Source organism: Arachis stenosperma, chromosome 7 (assembly GCF_014773155.1).
Source record: "Arachis stenosperma cultivar V10309 chromosome 7, arast.V10309.gnm1.PFL2, whole genome shotgun sequence".
NCBI lineage: Eukaryota > Viridiplantae > Streptophyta > Magnoliopsida > Fabales > Fabaceae > Arachis > Arachis stenosperma.
The window spans coordinates 50,663,754-50,672,308 of NC_080383.1; the positions used below are offsets into that span (position 1 = coordinate 50,663,754).

The 8,555-nt window shown below is 39.9% G+C and overlaps 1 non-coding gene across 1 annotated transcript; it reads left to right on the plus strand.

The window, feature by feature from the left end:
* The first annotated feature begins 6,952 nt into the window (after window positions 1–6,952).
* On the plus strand, window positions 6,953–7,060 carry LOC130943228 (small nucleolar RNA R71). The gene has a single exon (XR_009071755.1). It is a non-coding gene; the product is annotated as a small nucleolar RNA R71 (small nucleolar RNA).
* The last annotated feature ends 1,495 nt before the right edge of the window (window positions 7,061–8,555 follow it).

Here is an 8,555-nt window from a genome sequence, read left to right on the forward strand (position 1 = left end):
CAACGCCGTTAAGAGCGCGCCAATTGGGCTTCTGTAGCTCCAGAAAATCCACTTCGAGTGCAGGGAGGTCAGAATCCAACAGCATCTGCAGTCCTTTTCAGCCTCTAAATCAGATTTTTGCTCAGGACCCTCAATTTCAGCCAGAAAATACCTGAAATCACAGAAAAACACACAAACTCATAGTAAAGTCCAGAAATGTGAGTTTTAACTAAAAACTAATAGAAATATACTAAAAACTAACTAAATCATACTAAAAACATACTAAAAACAATGCCAAAAAGCGTATAAATTATCCGCTCATCACAACACCAAACTTAAATTGTTGCTTGTCCCCAAGCAACTGAAAATAGAATAAAAAGAAGAGAATATACTATAGACTCCAAAATATCAAAGAAACTTAATTCCAATTAGATGAGCGGGACTAGTAGCTTTTTGCTTCCGAACAGTTTTGGCATCTCGCTTTATCCTTTGAGGTTCAGAATGATTGGCATCTATAGGAACTCAGAATTCAGGTAGTGTTATTGATTCTCCTAGTTAGGTATGATGATTCTTGAACACAGCTACTTTATGAGTCTTGGCCGTGGCCCAAAGCACTCTGTCTTCCAGTATTACCACCGGATACATACATGCCACAGACACATGATTGGGTGAACCTTTTCAAATTGTGACTCAGCTTTGCTAGAGTCCCCAATTAGAGGTGTCCAGGGTTCTTAAGCACACTCTTTTGCCTTGGATCACAACTTTAATATTTTTTTTCTTCTTTTTTTTTCTTTTTCTCTTTCTTTTCTTTTCATTTTTTTTTGTATTCACTGCTTTTTCTTGCTTCAAGAATCACTTTGATGATTTTTCAGATCCTCAATAACAGTTCTCCTTTTCCATCATTCTTTCAAGAGCCAACAATTTTAACATTCTTAAAACAACAAATTCAAAAGACATATGCACTGTACAAGCATTCATTCAGAAAACAAAAAGCATTGTCACCACATCAAACTAATTCAACTAGTTTCAAAAATGAATTCGAAATCCTGTACTTCTTGTTCTTTTGTGATTAAAGCATTTTTCATTTAAGAGAGGTGATGGATTCATAGGACATTCATAGCTTTAAGGCATGAACTTTTAAATTCTTATTAATTATGAATTAAGAACAAGACTCAAAAATAGATATGAGATAAGACTAGTAGGAATAGAAAATAAAAATTTAAATAGGCCCCTAATGATATAGGTTATCACAGAGTTAGGACTCAACAACCTTGATTTTGAGAAGTGGATGCTTGGTGCACGAAATTGTGATCACTACAACTTCGCACAACTAACCAGCAAGTGCACTGGGTCGTCCAAGTAATAAACCTTACGCGAGTAAGGGTCGATCCCACGAAGATTATTGGTATGAAGCAAGCTATGGTCACCTTGTAAATCTCAGTCAGGCAGACCCAAATGGGTATAGTGATAAACGAATAAAGCATAAAGATAAAGATAGAGATACTTATGTATATCATTGGTGAGAGCTTCAGATAAGCGAATGAAGATGCCTTCCCTTCCGTCTCTCTGCTTTCCTACTGTCTTCATCCAATCCTTCTTACTCCTTTCCATGGCAAGCTTATGCAACGGTTTCACCGTTGTCAGTGGCTACCTCCCATCCTCTCAGTGAAAATGTTCCTATGCTCTATCACAGCATATGGCTAATCAGCTGTCGGTTCTCGGTCAGGCCGGAATAAAATCCATCGATCCTTTTGCGTCTGTCACTAACGCCCCGCCTGCTAGGAGTTTGAAGCACGTCACAGTCATTCAATCATTGAATCCTACTCAGAATACCACAGACAAGGTTAGACCTTCCGGATTCTCTTGAATGCCGCCATCAGTTCTCGCCTATACCACGAAGACTCTGATCTCAGGAATGGCTGGCTCGTTTGTCAGGCGAGCACTCGGTTGTCAGGCGATCAACCATGCATCGTGTATCAGGAATCCAAGAGATAAACACTAAAGCCTTGGTTGCTTGTAGAACAAAAGTGGTTGTCAGTCACCTTGTTCATAAGTGAGAATGATGATGAGTGTCACGGATCATCACATTCATCAAGTTGAAGAACAAGTGATATCTTGGACAAAGAACAAGCGGAATTGAATAGAAGAACAATAGTAATTGCATTAATACTCGAGGTACAGCAGAGCTCCACACCTTAATCTATGGTGTGTAGAAACTCCACCGTTGAAAATACATAAGAACAAGAGTGATCATTGGTTTCGGCCCCAGAGAGGGAACCAGAAGAACCAAGATGAAAATACAATAGTAAAAGGTCCTACTTATAGGAAACTAGTAGCCTAGGGTGTACAGAGATGAGTAAATGACATAAAAATCCACTTCCGGGCCCACTTGGTGTGTGCTTGGGCTGAGCAATGAAGCATTTTCGTGTAGAGACTCTTCTTGGAGTTAAACGCCAGCTTTGGTGCCAATTTGGGCGTTTAACTCCCATTTAGGTGCCAGTTCCGGCGTTTAACGCTGGAATTTCTGTAGGTGACTTTGAACGCCGGTTTGGGCCATCAAATCTTGGGCAAAGTATGAACTATCATATATTGCTGGAAAGCCCAGGATGTCTACTTTCCAACGCCGTTGAGAGCGTGCCAATTGGGCTTCTGTAGCTCCAGAAAATCTACTTCGAGTGCAGGGAGGTCAGAATCCAACAGCATCTGCAGTCCTTTTGAGTCTCTGGATCAGATTTTTGCTCAGATCCCTCAATTTCAGCCAGAAAATACCTGAAATCACAGAAAAACACACAAACTCATAGTAAAGTCCAGAAAAGTGAATTTTAGCTAAAAACTAATAAAAATATAATAAAAACTAACTAAAAGATGCTAAAAACATACTAAAAACAATGCCAAAAAGCGTATAAATTATCCGCTCATCACAACACCAAACTTAAATTGTTGCTTGTCCTCAAGCAACTGAAAATCAAATAAGATAAAAAGAAGAGAATATACTATAGATTCCAAATTATCAATGAAACTTAGCTCCAAATTAGATGAGCGGGACTAGTAGCTTTTTGCCTCCGAACAGTTTTGGCATCTCACTCTATCCTTTGAAATTCAGAATGATTGGCTTCTTTAGGAACTCAAAATCCAGATAATGTTATTGATTCTCCTAGTTAAGTATGATGATTCTTGAACACAGCTACTGATTGAGTCTTGGCCGTGGCCCAAAGCACTCTGTCTTCCAGTATTACCACCGGATACATACATGCCACAGACACATAATTGGGTGAACCTTTTCAGATTGTGACTCAGCTTTGCTAGAGTCCCCAATTAGAGGTGTCCAGGGTTTTTAAGCACACTCTTTTTGCCTTGGATCACAACTTTATTTCTTTCTTTTTCTTTTTCTCTCTTTTTTTTTTCTTTTTTTTTCGTTTCTTTTTTTTTTGTATTCACTGCTTTTTCTTGCTTCAAGAATCATTTTTATGATTTTTCAGATCCTCAGTAACATGTCTCCTTTTTCATCATTCTTTCAAGAGCCAACAATTTTAACATTCATGAACAACAAATTCAAAAGACATATGCACTGTTCAAGCATACATTCAGAAAACAAAAAGTATTGTCACCACATCAAACTAATTAAGCTAGTTTTAAAGATGAATTTGAAATCCTGTACTTCTTATTCTTTTGTGATAAAAACAGTTTTCTTTTAAGAAAGGTGATGGATTCATAGGACATTCATAACTTTAAGGCATAGACACTAAGACATTAATGATCATAAGACACAAACATAGACAAACATAAGCATGAAAATTTCGAAAAACAGAAAAAAGCAAAGAACAAGGAAATTAAAGAACGGGTCCACCTTAGTGATGGCGGCTTGTTCTTCCTCTTGAAGATCCTATGGAGTGCTTGATCTCCTCAATGTCTCTTCCTTGTCTTTGTTGCTCCTCTCTCATGATTCTTTGATCTTCTCTAATTTCATGGAGGAGAATGGAGTGTTCTTGGTACTCCACCCTTAGTTGTCCCATGTTGGAACTCAATTCTCCTAGGGGGGTGTTCAGTTGCTCCCAATAGTCTTATGGAGGAAAGTGCATCCCTTGAGGCATCTCAGGGATCTCATGATGAGTGGGATCTCTTGTTTGCTCCATCCTTTTCTTAGTGATGGGCTTGAGGTCATGCCTTCTCAGTTGAACCGGCTTCCCTCTTGAGTTTCTCTTCCATTGAGTGCCCTCTTCACAAATGTTTATGAGGACTTGGTCCAACCTTTAATCAAAGTTGACCCTTCTTCATGGCCACAACTTCATAGAAGTGGTCTTGATGCACCCTTGAGATGAATCTCTCCATCTCCCATGACTCGGAGGTGGAAGCTTTTGCCTTCCCTTTCCTCTTTCTAGAGGTTTCTCCGGCCATAGATGCCATAAATGGTTATGGAAAAACAAAAAAGCAATGCTTTTACCACACCAAACTTAAAAGGTTTGCTCGTCCTCGAGCAAAAGAAGAAAGAAGAGAGTGGAAGAAGAAGAAATGAGGAAGAAGGGAATGGCTTTGTATTCGGCCAAAGAGGGGGAGAAGTGGTGTTTAGGTTGTGTGAAAATGAAGGGGTGAAGAAGGGTTTATATAGGAGAGGTGGGGGTGATGGTTCGGCCATTTGTGGGTGGGTTTGGGAGGGAAAGTTGTTTTGAATTTGAAGGGTGAGGTAGGTGGGGTTTTATGAAGGATGGATGTGAGTGGTGAAGAGAAAGATGGGATTTGATAGGTGAGGGGGTTTTTGGGGAAGAGGTATTGAGGTGATTGGTGAATGGGTGAAGAAGAGAGAGAGTGGTGGGGTTGGTGGGGATCCTGTGGGGTCCACAGATCCTGTGGTGTCAAGGAAAAGTCATCCCTGCACCAAATGGCATTCAAAATCACGTTTTGAGCCATTTCTGGCGTTAAACGCCGGGCTGGTGCCCATTCCTGGCGTTTAACGCCAGGTTCTTGCCCTTTTCTGGCGTTTAACGCCAGTCTGGTGCCCCTTTCTGGCGTTAAACGCCCAGAATGGTGCCAGACTGGGCGTTAAACGCCCAACTGCTAGCCTCACTGGCGTTTAAACGCCAGTGGGTTCTTCCTCCAGGGTGTGCTATTTTTCTTCCTGTTTTTCATTCTGTTTTTGCTTTTTCAATGGATTTTGTGACTTCTTATGATCATCAACCTACAAAAAACATAAAATAACAAAGAAAAATGGATAAAATATAACATTGGGTTGCCTCCCAACAAGCGCTTCTTTATTGTCAGTAGCTTGACAGTGGGCTCTCATGGAGCCTCATATTTTCTCAGAGCAATGTTGGAACCTCCCAACACCAAACTTAGAGTTTGAATGTGGGGGTTCAACACCAAACTTAGAGTTTGGTTGTGGCCTCCCAACACCAAACTTAGAGTTTGACTGTGGGGGCTCTGTTTGACTCTGATTTGAGAGAAGCTCTTCATGCTTCCTCTCCATGATGATAGAGGGATATCCTTGAGCCTTGAACACATAGGATTTTTCATTCACTTGAATGATCAGTTCACCTCCATCAACATCAATTACAGCCTTTGCTGTGGCCAGGAAGGGTCTGCCAAGGATGATAGATTCATCCATGCACTTCCCAGTCTCTAGGACTATGAAATCAGCAGGGATGTAATGGTCTTCTATCTTTACCAAAACATCCTCTACAAGTCCATGAGCTTGTTTTCTTGAGTTTTCTGCCATCTCTAATGAGATTTTTGCAGCTTGTACCTCAAAGATCCCTAGCTTCTCCATTACAGAGAGAGGCATGAGGTTTACACTTGACCCTAAGTCACACAGAGCCTTCTTGAAGGTCATGGTGCCTATGGTACAAGGTATGGAAAACTTCCCAGGATCTTGTTTCTTTTGAGGTAATTTCTGCCTAGACAAGTCATCCAGTTCTTTGGTGAGCAAAGGAGGTTCATACTCCCAAGTCTCATTTCCAAATAACTTGTCATTTAGCTTCATGATTGCTCCAAGGTATTTAGCAACTTGCTCTTCAGTGACATACTCATCCTCTTCAGAGGAAGAATACTCATTAGAGCTCATGAAAGGCAGAAGTAAATCCAGTGGGATCTCTATGGTCTCATTTTGAGCCTCAGATTTCCATGGTTCCTCATTAGGGAACTCTGTGGAGGTCAGTGCACGCCCATTGAGGTCTTCCTCAATGGCGTCCACTTCCTCTCTTTCCTCTCCAAATTCGGCCATGGTTATGGCCTTGCACTCTCCTTTTGGATTTTCTTCTGTATTGCTTGGAAGAGTACTTGGAGGGAGTTCAGTAACTTTCTTGCTCAGCTGTCCCACTTGTGCCTCCAAATTCCTAATGGAGGACCTTGTTTCAGTCATGAAACTTTGAGTGGTTTTGATTAGATCAGAGACCATGGTTGCTAAGTCAGAGGGGTTCTGCTTAGAATTCTCTGTCTGTTGCTGAGAAGATGATGGAAAAGGCTTGCCATTGCTAAACCTGTTTCTTCCACCATTATTGTTGTTGAAACCTTGTTGAGGTCTCTCTTGGTTCTTCCATGAGAAATTTGGGTGATTTCTCCATGAAGAATTATAGGTGTTTCCATAGGGTTCTCCTAGGTAATTCACCTCTTCCATTGAAGGGTTCTCAGGATCATAAGCTTCTTCTTCAGATGAAGCGTCCTTAGTACTGCTTGGTGCATTTTGCATTCCAGACAGACTTTGAGAAATCAAATTGACTTGTTGAGTTAATATCTTGTTCTGAGCCAGTATGGCATTCAGAGTATCAATCTTAAGAACTCCTTTCTTCTGACTTGTCCCATTGTTCACAGGATTCCTTTCAGAAGTGTACATGAATTGGTTATTTGCAACCATTTCAATGAGCTCTTGAGCCTCTGTAGGCGTCTTCTTCAGATGAAGAGATCCTCCAGCAGAGCTATCCAAAGACATCTTGGATAGTTCAGAGAGACCATCATAGAAAATACCTATGATGCTCCATTCAGAAAGCATGTCTGAAGGACATTTTCTGATCAATTGTTTGTATCTTTCCCAAGCTTCATAGAGGGATTCACCATCCTTCTGACTGAAGGTTTGGACTTCCACTCTAAGCTTACTCAATTTTTGAGGTGGAAAGAACTTTGCCAATAAGGCATTGACTAGCTTTTCCCAAGATTCCAGGCTTTCTTTAGGTTGAGAGTCCAACCATATTCTAGCTCTGTCTCTTACAGCAAAAGGGAATAGCATCAGTCTGTAGACCTCAGGGTCAACCCCATTAGTCTTGACTGTGTCACAGATTTGCAAGAACTCAGCTAAAAACTGATGAGGATCTTCCAGTGGAAGTCCATGGAACTTGCAATTCTGTTGCATTAGAGAAACTAACTGAGGCTTAAGCTCAAAGTTGTTTGCTCCAATGGCAGGGATAGAGATGCTTCTCCCATAGAAGTCGGGAGTAGGTGCAGTAAAGTCACCCAGCACCTTCCTTGCATTGTTGGCATTGTTGTTGTTTTCGGCTGCCATGGGTTCTTCTTCTTTGAAGAATTCGGTCAGGTCCTCAACAGAGAGTTGTGCCTTAGCTTCTCTTAGCTTCCGCTTCAAGGTCCTTTCAGGTTCAGGGTCAGCTTCAACAAGAATGCCTTTGTCTCTGCTCCTGCTCATATGAAAGAGAAGAGAACAAGAAAACGTGGAATCCTCTATGTCACAGTATAGAGATTCCTTGTGGTGTCAGAGGAAAAGAAAAATAGAAGAAGGAGGTAGAAGAATTCGAACTTGATTAGATAGAGTTCGAATTGTGCATTAAGAAGGAGTTACACTCCATAAATAGAAAGATGTGAGAAGAGGGGAAGTAATTTTCGAAAATTAAGTAAAAGATTTTGAAAACATTTTGAAAAACACTAATTGATTTTCGAAAATAAAAGTGGGGAAGAAATCAAGTGATTTTTGAAAAAGATTTTGAAATTAGAAATCAAAAAGATTTGATTGAAAACTATTTTGAAAAAGATGTGGTTAAGACGATATGATTGGTTTTTTTAAAAAGATGTGATTGAGAAGATATGATTTGAAAAACATTTTAAAAAGATTTGATTTTAAAAATTAATGACTTGCCTAACAAGAAAAGATATGATTCAAACATTAAACCTTTCTCAACAGAAAAGGTAACAAACTTGAGATGTTCAATCAAATCATTAATTGTTAGTAAGTATCTTTGAAAAAGGAAAGAAATTGATTTTGAAAACATTTGATTGAAAAGATATGATTTGAAAAAGATTTGATTTTGAAAAACTTTGAAAACTTGAAAAAATTGATTTTGAAAACAAAATCCTCCCCCTTGTGCCATCCTGGCGTTAAACGCCCAGAATGGTGCACATTCTGGCGTTTAACGCCCAAAACTCTACCCTTTTGGGCGTTAAACGCCCAACCAGGCACCCTGGCTGGCGTTTAAACGCCAGTCTGTCTTCTTCACTGGGCATTTTTGAATGTCCAGCTTTTTCTGTGTGATTCCTCTGCAGTATGTTCTGAATCTTCAATTCTCTGTATTATTGGCTTGAAAAGACACAAATTAAAAATATTTTTGGATTTTTAATAATAAGGAATAATCAAAATGCAACTA